General features: G+C 41.2%; 1 protein-coding gene across 7 annotated transcripts in view; it reads left to right on the forward strand.

Moving 5' to 3' along the window:
- Positions 1–17,199, forward strand: part of LMNTD1 (lamin tail domain containing 1) — a 473,637-nt gene that overhangs the window by 53,107 nt on the left and 403,331 nt on the right. For 6 of the 7 annotated variants that reach the window (XR_010663873.1, XR_010663874.1, XR_010663880.1 and 3 more), the window contains exons 3-4: positions 12,149–12,406; positions 14,218–14,390. The exons of the other annotated variant lie outside the window; for it this stretch is intronic. The gene's annotated coding sequence lies outside the window, so the exon portion shown is untranslated. The remainder of the gene's footprint in view (positions 1–12,148; positions 12,407–14,217; positions 14,391–17,199) is intronic. 7 annotated transcript variants of the gene reach the window in all.

Raw genomic sequence — 17,199 nt, forward strand, 5'->3', positions numbered from 1 at the left:
GACTGCGGTTCGATTCCTGGGTCCGGAAGACCCGCTGGAGAAGGTATAGGCTACCCACTTCAGTATTCTTGGGCTTTCCTGGTGGCTCAGCTGGTAAAGAATCTGCCTGCAGCATGGGAGACCTGGTTCGATTCCTTGGTTGGGAAGATCCCCTGGAGAAGGGAATGGCTACCCACTCCAGTATTCTGGCCTGGAGAATTTATGGACTGGATAGCCAAGAGTTGGACACGACTGAGTGACTTTCACTTTCTGATCCATTGCTCATGATTTTCCTTCCTGCCTAAGAAGAAACAGTGTGACTCTATCCCATCACCCCCACCTTCCCGTTTCTTTCAAGTACTATCACCTAATAACCTTCGTTCTCAGTCACTCTATTCCACTCACCCCCTCTGCTATCTTTGATAAAGCACAGTGCTTATTGCCTACAGTTTTTAGTGTGCTTGAAAAATATAGTTTGCCATGAAGTTCATCTTGATTTTTAAGATCTGTCTTCCCTTAAATAGAAGAAATAGGGAATTTATTTGTACTCTAAAACTATTCTTATACTTTTTATGTTTTTACCCAAACTTCTTAAATGATGCTAAACTCAGAACAAGCAGTCAGCAAACAAGTGGTAGAAAATGAATGACTGAAGCAGTTGTGTCTATTAGAAACTGCCAAATCACTAGTAGCAATTATGTGATAATAATGACTTTTAAAAGACAAATGTTTATTTTCCTTTACCAAAAAAAAAAAAAACCTAAAAAAAGTCTGCAAGCAGGAAGTCTAGGGCTATATAGTAAATATTCAATATTGTCAGTGCCCTCAGGCTCTTGCTGGGTTTCTGTTCCATTATCTTTAGCATGCAGAGACTTTTTAAAGTTTCCTCATGGTGTTAAAATTGCTGCTGAAGTTCCAGTCATTATATATCTCAGTCCTGAAGAGGAAAAGCAGAGAAAGGACAATAGGAAACAAACCGTCCAGATGAGTTCGCCTCCATTTAAGAATATTTCTGGGACCTCTCCCCAGATGACTACTGCACACCTCTCATTGGTGACCTCTATTTGTAAGGGAATCTGAGAAGTATAATCTTTGGTGCTACACATTGTCATGCTGAAAAGAATTAGATTCTATTAATATTAGAAAGGAAGATGGATATGAGATCGGCAGTTACTAATCTCTAAGTCATGATCAAAGTTGCCTCTTGATTAGGGTTTAATCTCTTAGTATGTCTACAAGATGAGATGTTCTCCCAGTGCATCTGGGGGTAGGGGAGAATAAGAGTACTTTGGAATTTAGACAAGGAGATATGTAAAGAGGTTTTATATCATTTATCCTAGATGGAAATGATGAGTCAGGGATTTGAAGATGTCATGTTGAGACTGTAAGGAACTGGAGATTTTGATGAAGTTGAAAAAATAAGTATCATGGGAATGACAGGCATATAGGAGCTAGAAAGAGAGGCAGCTGTGGTCTGCATGTTGAACATAGGATTTAAGACTCTAGAGGCTTAGCTGTTCCAGCAAGTGAGGGAAAAGCTTCAGGCCCTGGTTTTCAAAATACACAGAGCTGAAGGTCTTCAGAGTGGAAAAGATTTATAGGCTCCCATGGAATAGAATCATATCTATTGAATGAAAAGCGAAAGTAAGCAAAAAGTGAAAAAAACAAAATTTGCTCAGTCATGTCTGACTTTTTGCAACCCCTTTGGAATTCTCCAGGCCAGAATACTGGAGTGGGTAGACTTTTCCTTCTCCAGGGGTTCTTCCCAACCCAGGGATTGAACCCAGGTCTCCTACATTGCAGGCGGATTCTTAACCAGCTGAACCACAAGGGAAGCTCAAGAATACTGGAGTGTGTAGCCTATCCCTTCTCCAGCAGTTCTTCTTGACCCAGGAATCGAACCAGAGTCTCCTGCATTACAGGCGGATTCTTTACCAACTGAGCTATCAGAGAAGCCCATTCTATTGTATTGAATGTGCTTTACATATTTCTTAGCTGTGCGAAGCACAAATGGATTTTCTTTTCTGCTGAAAGAATAATTACATATTAGAAAATAGAGGGGGAGAATCTTCACATTTCCACTGTCTACACAACTCATCTTTCAGTTCCTCATGGTTTACGTAGTTGCAACTATAGCTTACCGATGATTGCCTATCCTTTTAATTCAACACGATAATATAAGCGTTTCCCATGTTGTAACATAGTTATTAGAATTAATTGGTGGGTTCTAAATAAGTATTTCAAATTACAATTTGGGGATACTCCAGATCCTCCATCAATGTCACTTTCTTGTGAAACCAAAAAAAAAAAAAAAAAAAAATTGTGAAATTTCAAACAAATTATCAGAAGTAAAGAGGGATGTGACTCATTTTTGTCTTTCTGAAACTCATGGGTTTCTGGTTTCTCTTATCTTGATGTTACAAGTATCACTCTTTCGCCAACTGCATTCCTCAACCATCTGAAGTTAGAGATATTATAAATCTGTGGAGTACAAACCAAGATCTGTATGCAGTGAATGTAAGAATTTCATTAGATAGGTCTTCCTGCATCCCAACCCCACCCCCAGGCTTTCCTTTAGAAGGCACTAAGAAGATAAGCTTGGACTTCCCTGATGGTCCAGTGGTTGAACATCTGCTTGCCAGTGCAGGAGACATGGGTTCAATCCCTGGTCCAGGAAGATCTCACAGGAGAGAGGTAAGCCCGTGCACCATGACTACTGATCCCGGATGCCTAGAGCCCGTGTTGCAGAATAAGAGCAGCCACTGCAGGGGAGAAACCTGCACACTGCAATGAAGAGTAGCCTCCGCTCGCTGCAACTAGAGAAATCTCATGCGCAGCAACGAAGACCCAGAGCAGTGGAAAAAAAAATTTTTTTTAAGTAAAAAGCGAAAAAAAGATTAGTTCTATATTCTTATTCCTGGTACAAGTAAGAAAGTTATAAAATTTCACTGGGTTCTTATTTCTTTACCTGGGACCAAGGAGCATCTTTTGTTTTCTCCTGAGTTGCAAAACATTTACTTTAAATTTGCTAAAAAATTAAAAAAAAATAAAAATAAAAAAAATAAGTTTGCTAAAAAATGATAATTTAGTGGAGCAATAATTCATTTGACACTATCGCTGCGTTGGCTATTGAATTCAAAGAATACTCAATTTCTCCAGTTTTGACATCCGTCTTTATGCAATGTAGACTCACCTGTTTACTCACTAGGACCCTCAAATCTCTTGACGTTGCTTCCTCCTGGCTGTTGTGTCCAGTGGACTCCCCAGCAGGGTTCGGCTCACCCACTCTTTTGGGTCACCTTATGTTGCTATAGAAACTCATGTGGCCCTGTGGATAGAACTGCAAAAGTAAGTTTTCCACTGTAGACCAGGCTCAGTGCCACTTAATAAACTTTATACTTGTTCCTGGCCTTTTCTCCCCCCATTTCCCCCACAAAAGCTGATGCAAACATTCCTACGGCAACCTCTTCCATGTGGATTCTTCAGGGTTCTGCCCTGAGTCCCTTCTCTTCTCTCTTTGTTCATTCCCCTGCTATAACTACCATTTGTTGAAGATCTGTCTCTGAACTCCACCCTGATCCCACACTGGACACATGCACACAGCACCCAGTACTTGGATATTTGTGCTCTTTGGATATCACACAGGCATCTCAGAATTAAACTCATTATATTTTATAAATGTTAAAACTTTCTTGTTACAGGTTCTACACCTCTTCAGCCACCAATTCAGAATTCTTGAATGATTGTTTACTGTTTCTTCTCCCTGACCCCACATAAATATTCTCATGGTGATAGCTTATGGTGAATGGTGTCAGATTTGTGGCTTCTGACAAGAGAATTTAGCTTTGGAACCAGAGATGAGGCTTGATTCCTTAGAGCTTTTGTGTAGCATAGTTTTATTACAGTGAAAAAAGAACAGAGAAAGCTTCTGACATAGTCATCAGAACGGGGCAGAGAGTGCCCCACTTGCTAGTCTTATCAAGGCCTTATATAATTTTTCAGGTGGTTACTAACAATAGAAAGGTCTTACCAGACTGACTCCCACAACATCTTAAGATAACAAGATTAGTCTGAGGGTTCCTGTAAAAAAGGAGAAGTATATCCTCAGTTCAGTTCAGTCCCTCAGTCATGTCCAACTCTTTGAGACCCCATGGACTACACAGCACGCCAGGCCTCCCTGTCCATCACCAACTCCTGGAGCTTGCTCAAACTCATGTCTATTGAGTCGGTGATACCATCCAAACCTCTCATCCTCTGTTGTCCCCTTCTCCTCCTGCCTTCATTCTTTCGCAGCATCAGGATCTTTTCCAGTGAGTCAGTTCTTTGCATCAGGTGGCCAAAGAATTAGAGTTTCAGCTTCAGTATCAGTCCTTCCAATGAATATTCAGGACTGATTTCCTTTAGGGTGGACTGGTTGGATCTCCTTGCTGTCCAAGGCACTCTCAAGAGTCTTCTCCAACACCACACTTTGAAAGCATCAATTCTCCATCATTACTTAGAAAAAGTTCAAATTCTTTAACACAGCAAACAAAGCCCTTGGTAAGGGGAACTCACTCTTACCTTCCTAGTGTCATCTCTTGCCTCCACCATTCTCCTACAATCAGCCACACCAAACATTCATTTCAGCAAATGCACCCCTCTTGCATTGTACCATGCTGTCCCTTCCTTCCCCAGGTGGTGCAGTGGTAAAGAATCTGCCTGCTATTGCAGGAGATGCAAGAGACGTGGATTCGATCCCTGGGTTGGGAAGATCCCCTGGAGGAGGAAATGGCAAACCATTCCAGTATTCTTGCCTGGGAAATACCTGGTCAGAGGACTCTGGCAGGCTGTGGCCCATAGGGTCGCCAAAGAGTCGAACATGACTGAGCATGCACTCATACTTGCTGCCCCACAGATGTTCTGTTTTCTGCTGACCATCTGCTGGGCTTCGGCTGATTCACCTACTTCCTGACCTCTAAGCAAAGACAGGGGCTTTCTCCTCCCTCTTCCCCTGTTTCTTCAATCATACTTCTGTCACCACTGTCATCACATTTTACTGTGACTGTTCATGTTTCTGTCTCCTTCACTGGATTATGAGTCCCTTGAAGGCAGGGATCAGATCTCAAGATAAAATATCCTCCTAGTGTCTGACATATATTAGTTATCTGGGAAATGTTTTTTTTAAAAAAAAAAAAGTACCAAAAAAAAAAAAAAAAAGCACCAACCTTCTTACACTGGGTCCTCTGTAGCTCCCATCTTGCACTCATTTCCCTTCATCCTTCTTGAATGAATTTTCAACACCATGTAGCTATCCCCACCCTTTACTTCCCATTCACCTTCCCAGCTTGGGGTATGCAATTCAGTTCTACCATCTCTGCTTCCTACAGCACTCTTGGAAAAGTCAGTGTGACTGGCATATTGCCAGACTCCATACACACTTTGCAGTACTTGACTTACGTGATTTATCCCATGCCTTTGACCCTGGAACTACTCTCTTGATTGCAAACCAAGTGTTCTCTCCCTCTCTGTCTGACACTGGGCACTCCTCTGCCATCTCTACTTCTTTGTCCTTTGTAAACTCTTCTCTGCTTGACTTTCTCCAAGGTTTGAACCTTAGTCCACCTCTATCCTTTTTCTCCCATGCTTGGTGTAGAAAACGTCCATGGTGTCATTTCAGCTCTGCAGGATTTGTTTTGTTTTGCCATGTGGGATTTTAGTTCCTCAAGGGATCAAACCCTTACTCCCTTCATCAGAAACTCAGAGTCTTAATCACTGGACCACCAGGGAAATCCCCTGTACTTGTGGTAAGTCACTTCAGTTCTGTCCGACTTTTTGAGACCCTGTGGACTCTAGCCTACCAGGCTCTTCTGTCGATGGGATTCTCCAGGCAAGGATACTGGAGTGGGATGCCATTTCCTCTTCCAGGGGCTCTTTCCAGGGATCAAACCTATGTCTCATGTCTCCTGCATTGGCAGGTAGGGTTCTTTACCACTAGCACCACCTGGGAAGCCCAAGGAAGTCCCCTACCATTGCAGTTTTCACCACACTGACTTTCTAATATATCTCCCAACCACATCCAGCCCCCACCTGTCATCTGCACTTCATACTTGAATATCCACCAGGAGGGAAGCAGGGTAGCAGCCATCAGTTCAGTTCAGTTCAGTCGCTCAGTCGTGTCTGACTCTTTGCAACCCCATGAATTGCAGCACGCCAAGCCTCCCTGTCCATCACCAACTCCCGGAGTTTACTCAAACACACATCCATTGAGTCAGTGATGCCATCCAGCCATCTCATCCTCTGTCGTCCCCTTCTCCTATCCTCAATCCCTCCCAGCATCAGGGTCTTTTCCAATGAGTCAGCTCTTCGAATCAGGTGGCCAAAGTATTGGAGTTTCAGCTTCAGCATCAGTCCTTCCAATGAACCCCAGGACTGATCTCCTTTAGGATGGACTGGTTGGATCTCCTTGAAGTCTAAGGGACTCTCAAGAGTCTTCTCCAACACCACACTTCAGAAGCATCAATTCTTCAGCACTCAGCTTTCTTCACAGTCCAACTCTCACATCCATACATGACCACTGGAAAAACCATAGCCTTGACTAGAACCTTTGTTGGCAAAGTAATGTCTCTGTTTTTTAATATGCTATCTAGGTTGGTCATAGCTTTCCTTCCAAGGAGTAAGTGTCTTTTAATTTCATGGGTGCAGTCACCACCTGCAGTGATTTTGGATCCCAGAAAAATAAAGATGTTTCGCCATCTATTTGCCATGAAGTGATGGGACTGGATACCATGATCTTAGTTTTCTGAATGTTGAGCTTTAAGCCAACTTTTTCACTCTCATCTTTCACTTTCATCAAGAGGCTTTTTAGTTCCTCTTCACTTTCTGCCATAAGGGCCATACACACCCTTTAAAAGAATGACATAGCCCAAGGACGCAGCATAAGCTGATTAGAACCAACTAGGTCCAAGATGGTAGACAAGTCAGCTTCTACTAGACCTTGAGCCTCAGCATACACTCCCTTATTGCTTACTGTAACACCCACAGGCTTCACGACAGTTCCAAAACCAAGCATCAGAGGCTGAAAGGTGGGTGGTGGCCCAATTCCTGGAAGTTCCCTGGCCCTTGCCCAAAATAGCCGGAATATTCCTCCCACTCATTAGCCTATGAAATTACCCAGCCATATAAAAACTGACAACCCGACACCATGGTGCTGTTCTCGCCTTCTGAGGCGGCCCCCACTCAGTCTGTAGAGTGTTTCTCTCTAAATGAATCTACTTACCTAACAAATTTGTCTAACTGAGTTTCTTTCTGCAGTGAGACATGAAGAACCTGAGCGTTGTTGTTCAGTCACTCAGATGTGTGCAACTCTCTGCAACCCCACGGATTGCAGCACGTCAGGCTTCCCTGTCCTTCAACATCTCCCAGAGGTTGCTCAAAGTCATGTCCATCGAGTCAGTGATGCCATCCAACCATCTCATCCTCTGTCACCCCCCTCTCCTCCTGCCCTCAGTCTTTCCCAGCATCAGGCTCTTTTCCAGTGAGTCAGCTCTTCACATCAGGTGGTGGAAATATTGGAGTTTCAGCCTCAGCATGAGTCCTTCCAATGAATATCCAGAATTGATTTCCTTTAGGATTGACTGGTTTGATCTCCTTGCTGTCCAAGGGGCCCTCAAGAGTCTTCTCTAGCACACAGTTTGAAAACATCAGTTCTTCAGTGCTCATCCTTCTTTATGGTCCAACTCTCATATCCATATATGATTACTGGAAAAACCATAGTTTTGACTAAACAGATCTTTGTCAGCAAAGTGATGTCTCTGCTTTTTAATATGCTGTCTAGGTTTGTCGTAGGTTTTCTTCAAAGGAGCAGGCATCTTAATTTCATGACTGCAGTCACTATCCACAGTGATTTTGGAGCCCAAGAAGGTAAAACTTGTCACTGTTTCCACTTTCCCCCCCCATCTATTTGCCATGAAATGATGGGACCAGATGCTATGATTTTAGTTTTTTGAATGTTGAGTTTTAAGCCAGCCTTTTCACTCTCTTCTTTCACCTTCATCAAGAGTCTCTTCAGTTCCTCTTCCCTTTCTGCCATTAGAATGATATCATCTACATTTGTGAGGTTGTTGATATTTCTCCCAGCAATCTTGATTCCAGCTTGTGCTTCATCCAGTCCAACATTTCCCATAATGTACTGTGCATATAAGTTAAATAAGCAGGGTGACAATATATAGCCTTAATGTACTCCTTTCCCTATTTTGAACCAGTCTTTTGCTCCATGTCTGTTTCTAACTGTTGCTTCTTGACCTTTGTCTAGGTTTCTCAAGAGGCAGGTAATATGGTCTGATATTCCCATCTCTTTAAGAGATTCATCTCTTTAAGAATTTTCCACAGTTTGTTGTGATCTACACAGTCAAAGGCTTTAGTGTAGTCCATGAGCAGAGGTAGATGTTTTTCTGGAATTTTATTACTTTCTCTATGATCCAACAGATGTTGGCAGTTTGATCTCTGGTTCCTCTGCCTTTTCTAAATCCAGCTTGTGCATGTGGAATTTCTTGGTTCATGTAGTGCTGAATCCTAGCATGAGGGATTTTGAGCAGTACCTTGCTAGCATGAGAAATGAACAGTTGTACTATAGTTTGGACATTCTTTGGCATTGCCCTTCTTTGGGATTGGAATGCAAACTGACCTTTTTCCAGTCCTGTGGCCACTGCTGAGTTTCCCAAATCTGCTGACATATCCGAGTGCGGCACTTTAACAGCATCATCTTTTAGGATTTGAAGTAGAAAGAAAGAAAGTGAAGTCGCTCAGTTGTGTCCGACTCTTTGCAACCCCATGGACTGTAGCCCACCAGGCTCTTCTGTTTATGGGATTTTCCAGGCAAGAATACTGGAGTGGATTGCCATTTCCTTCTCCAGGGGATCTTCCTGACCCAGGGATTAAACCCAGGTCTCCCACATTGTAGGCAGACACTTTACCGTCTGAGCCACCAGGGAAGTCCAAAACAAAAAAAGAAAAAACATGAGTTCAAGATGCAATCTAAGTTTCTAAGTTGCATGATTTCACAACTGCCCATGGGACATATATATGTGTTGCATAACTCCCTTAATCACCAGTGCTAACCTGCATTAAACATCTGCCCTCTAGCCTTCCTCATCACTGTGCACCCCTCCCCCTCCACGCCAAAGGCTCCTTCTGGATTCATCCTGTGAGTCAGCAGCACCACCAAGCAATCAGTCAGCTTCCAGCCATCTGTGCTTTCTCTCTCCTCCCTCCTCCGCAGCTAACTCTTGAGTTCTCAGCATGGCATGCACCCTAAGCCCTCCCCTATGAGGAGCACAGATGTTGTGCCCCCCTATGTTGTGAAGCACAGACCCCACCTTGTCCTTCCTTATTTTAAGCTGTTGAATGGTTTTCTGTCCTCTAGGCTTAAGCAGGCATTCCTGAGCAGAGCTCAAGCAGGCTCACCTTGACCCGGCCCCAGCTCCTTCTCCATTTCACCTCCAGGCACTCCCTGCTTTGCTTGTTTATGCTCTAGTAACCTTGGACTACTTGTAGTTCCACGTTAGCTCTTTGTTTTGTTTGTGGTAGCCTGTCTGCCTCGAAAGCTCTTTAACTCTTATTTGCCCCGATGATCTTAATCATAACTCAAATCTTCTTTCAGGACGTTTTCTCCACCCCTTCAGGCTGGACCGCTTTCTCCTGCACACTCTTGCCTGACATTCTTCCTCAGCTGGTATCACTTTATACCAGAGATTGTCTTCCTCTGTTACCATTCAGCTCTTATCACTTCATATGAGACTGTCTTTCTGTGTTACTGTTTCCCTCAGGGAAAGACCAGGGACTCTGGAATTATTCTGCTTGGGCTCAAACCCTGTGCCACACCTTATTATTAATAGCTGAGTGACCTTGGAAAAGTGTACTAAACTCCTCCACTTTTGAGTCTCCTCAACTAGCAAAACAGAAATCAAAATAGAAACTAATTTACAGAGTTGTTAGAAAATTAAACACAGATGCGCAGAGCCTGCCTCAAGGCAAACGCTCAGTAAATGTTTTATAACATGATTATCATTCTTCTGCACTTTGCCTTATCTGTTCTTATCGCCAGATCTAAGCAGTGTTTGGCATATTGCAGGTACTCACCCTATAGTTTTTGAATTGAATGAAGTTAAATGAATTAATGAATGAACTGGAGAATATTTATGCATGGTGGCACATTAAGAGTGTACAAGCAAGCCAGACAGAACAAATCTCAGTTAATAAGTGCCAATTTATCAGTCTCGCAGGTTAAGTACCAACATTCTATGGTAGAAAGAGGCTGATATTTAGGTATTTAGTGCCCTGGTGGAGAACTGCTCCATCCACCCTCCAGGGTGGGAGCATTCACTCCTCCATGGCTGGGAATGTAATGCTGACTTCTCACAGCTGAGTGAATAGCTCACTCTGGTCACTGCGCTGGGCCAGAAACAACCACTTTATTCAAGGTGCTGCCCCTGCCTACATCTAAATACTGGTTGGCAAGAGGGACCTTGCTTCACCTCGGCACAGCTTTGCAGGGCCATCCCAGCTGTAGCACTGGGTGAGGCTCTGCTGGGACTTCATTACAGCTCAACTGCTCCCTCTGCCCGATCCTGCTTCCTTAACATTTGTACAAATATTAACCCTAAGAACACACCTCGTAACACCCAATGCATAGTCTTCTGTTTTAGGGTCTGTCTCCAGGAGAATTTAATCTGCAACATTTTGTGAACCATAAGAGTTTGGTGAATTACTTGTGTTGTTTTTGTTGATTGTACTACAAGGCTTGCAGGATCTTAGTTCCCCGATCAGGGATTGAACTGGGGCCCATTGAAAGTGCCCACATCTTAACCATTGGACTGCCAAGGAAGTCCTGCTTTTAGACACAGTGTATATGACAAGTATAGGAAGTGACTCACGGTATGGCTGACACCAAAATGGAAGATATGGTGATGATGATTTTTGGGGGGTGTTAGAATTTAGATGGCAGTGCCAAGATAGAAGTGATCAGTCATGCCAGTTCTAATCCCCAGCTCTTGCTGTACTTTGAGTAAGATAGGTTGTAAGTCCTTTAGACTCTGTGCCCTCTTGAATGTAGTTTTTGTCACTCGTGTTCCACTAGGAAATGCAAATGTGGAAAGTAAAAAAGAAGTCCCTGAGGTTCCTGCCCATGGCACGCTCCTGGGGAAATGGGTAAACCCAGTGTTGTGATCTTGTAGCCCCTGGCAGGCAGTGATTGAGTCAAGTGGCGTGCTGTATTTTTATTCCTTAAAAAAAGGGTAGTAACATTAAAAACAATGTGTTACCTGTCCATATTATGTTAGAATTTTACTTTAAAAGTGTTTGTGGTAGAGAAAAACTCGCTACATAACTAAATCTTAAGAGGTTTTAGTTATTAAGCTTACCACAAGGGTCTTGCTCAGCATAAAATAATTCTTAGCATGCATGATCAGGGCAGGTTTTTTTTTTAAATTATAGGGTATATTATAGTTTTTTGTATGAATTACAAGGGAAACAGGTATAGATTTGACTGCACATAATACACACACATAAAAAATTAAATAGTACAGAATTATACAAAGTAAAAGGCTTCTCAGGTGGCACAGTGGTAAAGAATATTGCCTCCCAATGAAGGAGATGCAAGAGACATGGGTTCAATTTCTGGGTCAGGAAGATTTTCTGAAGTAGGAAATGGTAACCTTCTTCAGTATTCTTGCCTGAGAAATCATATGGACAGAGGAGCCTGGCAGGCAATGGTCCATGGGGTCACAAAGAGTCTGACACAACTGAGCTACTGAGCCAGACACGGCATACGAATTAAGAAGTGGAAGTCCTCCTCCAACCAATTCACCACTACATCACTCCTCAGAAGTAGTCACCATTAAGAGTATGATGTACACCTGGGAGAAGGTATCTCTTGTATATTTATAATATATAATAAAGTATCTCTCATATATTTATATATTTATAATGTAATATTTATAATTTATAATAGCATAAATATATTTATATTTATGGTGAAAATATATAACCATGGATAATGAATCTAAAAGTTAAATTTCTTAAGCTAATAAAGGTAGATATGAAAACCTCTACTCTTTCCATCATCCTTCTGTTCAGTTGAATCTCCTGAGTGTATAACATTGCTAGAAGTTTTCTTTTTCCTTCTTTCCCACAGCGCCCTATGAGAATACTGGCGGGCCCGTGTGTTTCTTTGGAAATTCAGCTTCTTTTGAAAATGGTGATATGTCATCACACTGCAACCTTGTTAGGAAGACTCCTTTCTCCAGCTTTTTATTTCTTGAGTCCCCATGTTCATGCTGTATCGAGCAAGATTTGCTGCCTTGATCAGTTCATATCACTTTCGGCTCAATAACAACAGAAAGCTAGAAAGTTTCTGCTTCTTACCACATTGCTAGTATTTCTCTTTCAGATGGTGAGTACCTCCGACTTGTCCTCTCTCCTGTCCCCAAAACCAACTGTGTTTCCTGTGTGTATGACAGCAAAAGGCCTCAGTCATTCCTGCAGAAATCATTAAGAGAGAACTCCAGATCTTCAGGCCCATACGCCATGAAATGCACTCCCATTGAAAATGGTACCAATTTCCTTGGAAAATTCTAAGACATAAAAAGTTTGAACATAAAAGATTAGAAATCATCCAGTTTCATTTCACTGAAGATGTATTTTTAACAGCCCAGCAGAATGATCTAATATGCAAGCATTAATATGTCAGAACTATGAATGACTTAGAACCAAGTGCATTTAGAGACCAGAATATGGACCAATACGTTTGGATAAATAGATTCAAAAAGATAAAAACCAATACAGTATACTAACGCATATATATGGAATTTAGAAAGATGGTAGCGATAACCCTATATGCAAGACAGAAAAAGAGACACAGATGTACAGAACAGACTTTTGGACTCTATGGGAGAAGGCGAGGGTGGGATGATCTGAGAGAATAGCATCGAAACATGTATATTATCAAGTGTGAAACAGATCACCAGTCCACGTTGGATGCATGAGACAAGTGCTCGGGGCTGGTGCACTGGGATGACCCAGAGGGATGGGATGGAGAGGGAGGTGGGAGGGGGGATCGGGATGGGGAACACATGTAAATCCATGGCTGATTCATGTCAATGTATGGCAAAAACCACTACAACATTGTAAAGTAATTAGCCTCCAACTAATAAAAATAAAGGAAAAAAAAAAAAGATTTGATGAAAGACCTGAACCAAGTCCTTTGTTTTAAGAGAGAAGATGTTACTGGTGCTTTTGAACATTTGCAGCAAACTGAGCAAAAACTAACTGATCTAAAATTGTACCAGTTAAGTGAAGAAGTTTTTTTAAAAGGGGGATGTTAGCCAAAGTTGGAATTTTTAATAAAGAATTTACAAATCTAGATTTTTCAGGTTTAAATGAAAACATGTGGTCCTTAATTATAGACAGCTACTGTTTTTCTTAAATAAACAAAGGGCTGATTTATATTTGTGTTTTCTTTATCATAAAAAGTAGATAGAAATAGACACCAAATTGCTATCTCTGCAGCCCTAACTGTAAATAGGATATGTTTTTTAGATTCTTACCGGTCATTTGCAAGTCTTTAAATCCTTGCTTTGGAATTAGCCTTGTCATTAAAACTCCTCCTTTAGAATGAGTGGGACCTCCCTTCAAAGAAGACCATTCTGTGGAGTGATGAAAGGCCTGTGTTATGTAATGCCCACCAGCAGCGAAGTGATGCAACTATGATAAGAATTTAAATGTAAAATGAATCTGTGAAATGAAACTGTGAAAAACAAACATACTGAAAACTTAATGTACAATCTGGTAGAATTCTTTAGAGGGAAAAATAGAAAGCTACACTGAGTCAGAGAATCAGTCATGAAATCATTTCTCTGAGACAGTAGAGCTGATAGACAGACATGGAAACCTGTCTTTTACATTATCCATTTTATAGGCCTAGAACTTTGATCTTAACATGGTCATCCTTCTTAGAACGAAAAAGATGGTCCAGGAGGTGGGTAGTGATCTTTAGAATACAGAAAGACTGCAGATCTTTCAATTGCCATAGTGGTTTTGTACTAGACACCATCTAAATCTTTTTCTTAGTTTGTTATAATAAGCATACCTGAGCCAGTCAAGCACATACAATACAAGACCTTCATACAATAAAAGTTTTGAATGCAGTGGCTATTAGACCTTAGCTGTTATTTACTCAGACCTAATGCAGTTCACCACTCCTAGGTAAATAGAAGACTTTGCCCCTGCAACTATCAGCCCAGCCGGTTCCCAGGACAACATACAACAAATCCTGTTGCAAGCATCTAAGCCTGAGATGGGTGATTTTACACTGAGAGTCTGTTGAATCTTCCTGGCACTCATGAGGTTAAATCCTAGGACATCTAAGAAGAAAGAAAGTAAGTACTTCTAGCACAATGCTGGAAAGGGGCTAATAAATTCTTCAACATTAACACCATAGTCTGATGTAAATGAATTTAATCTCCTTTAATCTCCTTGATATTCAGGGAGACATGAAAGCTAGTGGATTAAATATGCAAGTCTTCTTTTGTTGCCAGTATTGCAAATATGGCAATAATCTTGAATCTTCAACATTATTGGAAAGCTACTTAGCTATGTTGAAAATATTTCCCTTTTGAACATTTGTACACTTGGAATTTTTATAATAAGTGCATTAACTAATTTTCAAGATCCTGAACTTTTTCTTTCATAAAATTTTGATTTTTGGAAATAGACAAAGAAGTTTTGTGTGTATGTTACTACACCAATATCTTTTGAAATAGATAAGCTGTTTGACTTTTGCCATAAGTGTAGTGAAAGCTTTTTTTGTGCTATCTTAAAATGTCTGCTTAACCATAAGGTTTTTGTGAGAAAGCAAAAGAGATTAGGAATTTTTAGACTTTCTAATACCAAAGTATTCACAAGATGATGAAAAATATGTTCTCATAGTAAATATTTTCTGTTATATTTTTATAGCCAAATGTTTCAATAAGATATTTCAAACTCTGAATCACTCCCACTCATATGAAGTTTAAATATGTATTTCTCAAGTCATTAATTCATTAACACATTGGTGGAAGTGTATTTATACAGCTCAGTGCATTACACTTTCCGCTGACAGTAAGAAAAGAATTCAGAAAAGGATGAGCTGATTTTGTGAACTGGTTGTGTTGACAAGCTATGGATTTGTACTTAGTCTAGGGCTCTTTCTTTGTATTAGGGAGGAGGTTAATTTTGCTTTTGTAATGGGCTTCCCTGGTGGCTCAGACAGTAAAGAATCTGCCTGCCAATGCAGGAGATCTTGAGATCTATCCCTGGGTCGAGAAGATCCCCTGGAGAAGGGAATCGCTATTCTTGCCTGGAGAATTCCATGGACAGAGGAGCCTGGTGGGCCGCAGTCCATGGAGTCACAAAGAGTTGGACACAACTAAACAACTAACACACACACACACACACACACACACACACACACACACACACACAGGCACTTGAAGTGAAAGCAGAATGCCTTTTTTCTACCACCATATTAAAAAAAAAAAAAAATCAGTATCTTTCAGAGATTATATTATCTGGAAAGGTCAATGGAAAGCTGAAAGAGAAGATTTTTCACCAGTGTGTGTATAAATATCATACCCAATAAAATATTCCATGTAGAAATATTTGAGCCAAGTTTCATTAGACATTACATTCCTTGCTTGGAATGCATGGCACTCAGTTCACCAGCTACCTGGTACATGGGTTCATTTGGGTTTGCATGGATTATCTAGAAGCCTCAGAAGACCAACCCTGGTCTCTACATAAAAGACTGCCTTGCCTGGAATTATTTTATTTGCATCAGTGAGACCATATGCAACTTTTAAAAACCTGGAATGCCAACAATGGTCTCTTCTCCCTACAACTTCTTTATCTTTTCTTCTTTTCATTTTTTTTTTAAAAAGCAAAAATCCTTCCCTAGAGCCATCAAGTAAATGGTAAACAGTCTCCACCATTTATTAATTCCTTTGATGTTACCAGCAATGGATTTGGGGGTGTTCTAAAAGGCTTGATGGCAGGAACTTCCCTGGTAGCCCAGTGGTAAAGAATCTGCCTTGCAATGCAGGAGACCACACCATGGGTTCCGTCCCTGGTCATGGAACTGAGATCCCACATGCCTCAGAGCAGCTAAGCTTATGTGTCACAACTATTGAAGCCAGTATGCTCTGGAGCCCCCCTGCCACAGAGAGTCCATGTGCCACATCCAAAGATCCTACATGCCTGACACAGCCAAATAAATAAATGAATTAAAAATATTTAAAAAAAAACACACTAAAAGTCATGATGGCAGAGGCATCTGTGTGCTTTCCAAAGATGAATTCTCATCACACATTTCACATAAGATAGTCCTGAAAAATCTGGTGGTGACATTCTCCCATTTCCCGCAATAATGTGACACCTTGTTCCATTCAGTTAACTAAAAACTCAGAAATATTTTCTCTAGAACTGATAGGATAGTGAGTGTCCTTACTTGGAAGCTTCCCCAGGAGTCAGAGTACTAAGGACGTGCTGAGTCCATCCACCCAGCCCATATTCTCTGGTTTTCAATATATTCCTCACGTGTTTAGTGTTAAAAATTTGGAAAGCTTTTTTTTTTTTCCAGTTACTGATACCAAGAACCATTTGACTAGTCCAAAATGGTCTTGAGAATTAAAAAAACTAGATTTAGAGAGATATCAAACCTCTATAGGACATTTTATTCAATTCTTACCTCTTCTGGAAGGTCTTAAGTCTTAAAGAAGCAGATTCTAAAAGGGAAAAGAGTGTTTAAAAAGGAAAGAGAAAGCCAATTTTCCCCATCATCAGTTTAGTTTATTTCAGTTCTGGTCAGTTCAGCACATAGTTACCGAAGATCCATAGGTGCTGGCATCAAATGAGGCGCTGGAGATACCAAGAAGAAGATACAGTCTCTTCATCCAAGTTAACCAAGGTCTAATGGATGAGACAGGAACGTAAAATGGACACTTTCAAAAATATGGCAAAGACGATAATGGAGCTGTTCTCAGGATGCTCTAGGACTGCAGACGAGGATGCTGTGGTTACTGCAGTGATGGGTAGATGGATGCTGTTGAATGATGATAATGCCTTAACTACGCTTAAAGTGTGAAAAGGAGATTGCAGGCTAAGGAAGTTTAAAGTGGGGAAAAGGAAAAGAGGTGAGTCTGGGAAGGTTCG

This window comes from Muntiacus reevesi, chromosome 1 (genome assembly GCF_963930625.1).
Source record: "Muntiacus reevesi chromosome 1, mMunRee1.1, whole genome shotgun sequence".
NCBI lineage: Eukaryota > Metazoa > Chordata > Mammalia > Artiodactyla > Cervidae > Muntiacus > Muntiacus reevesi.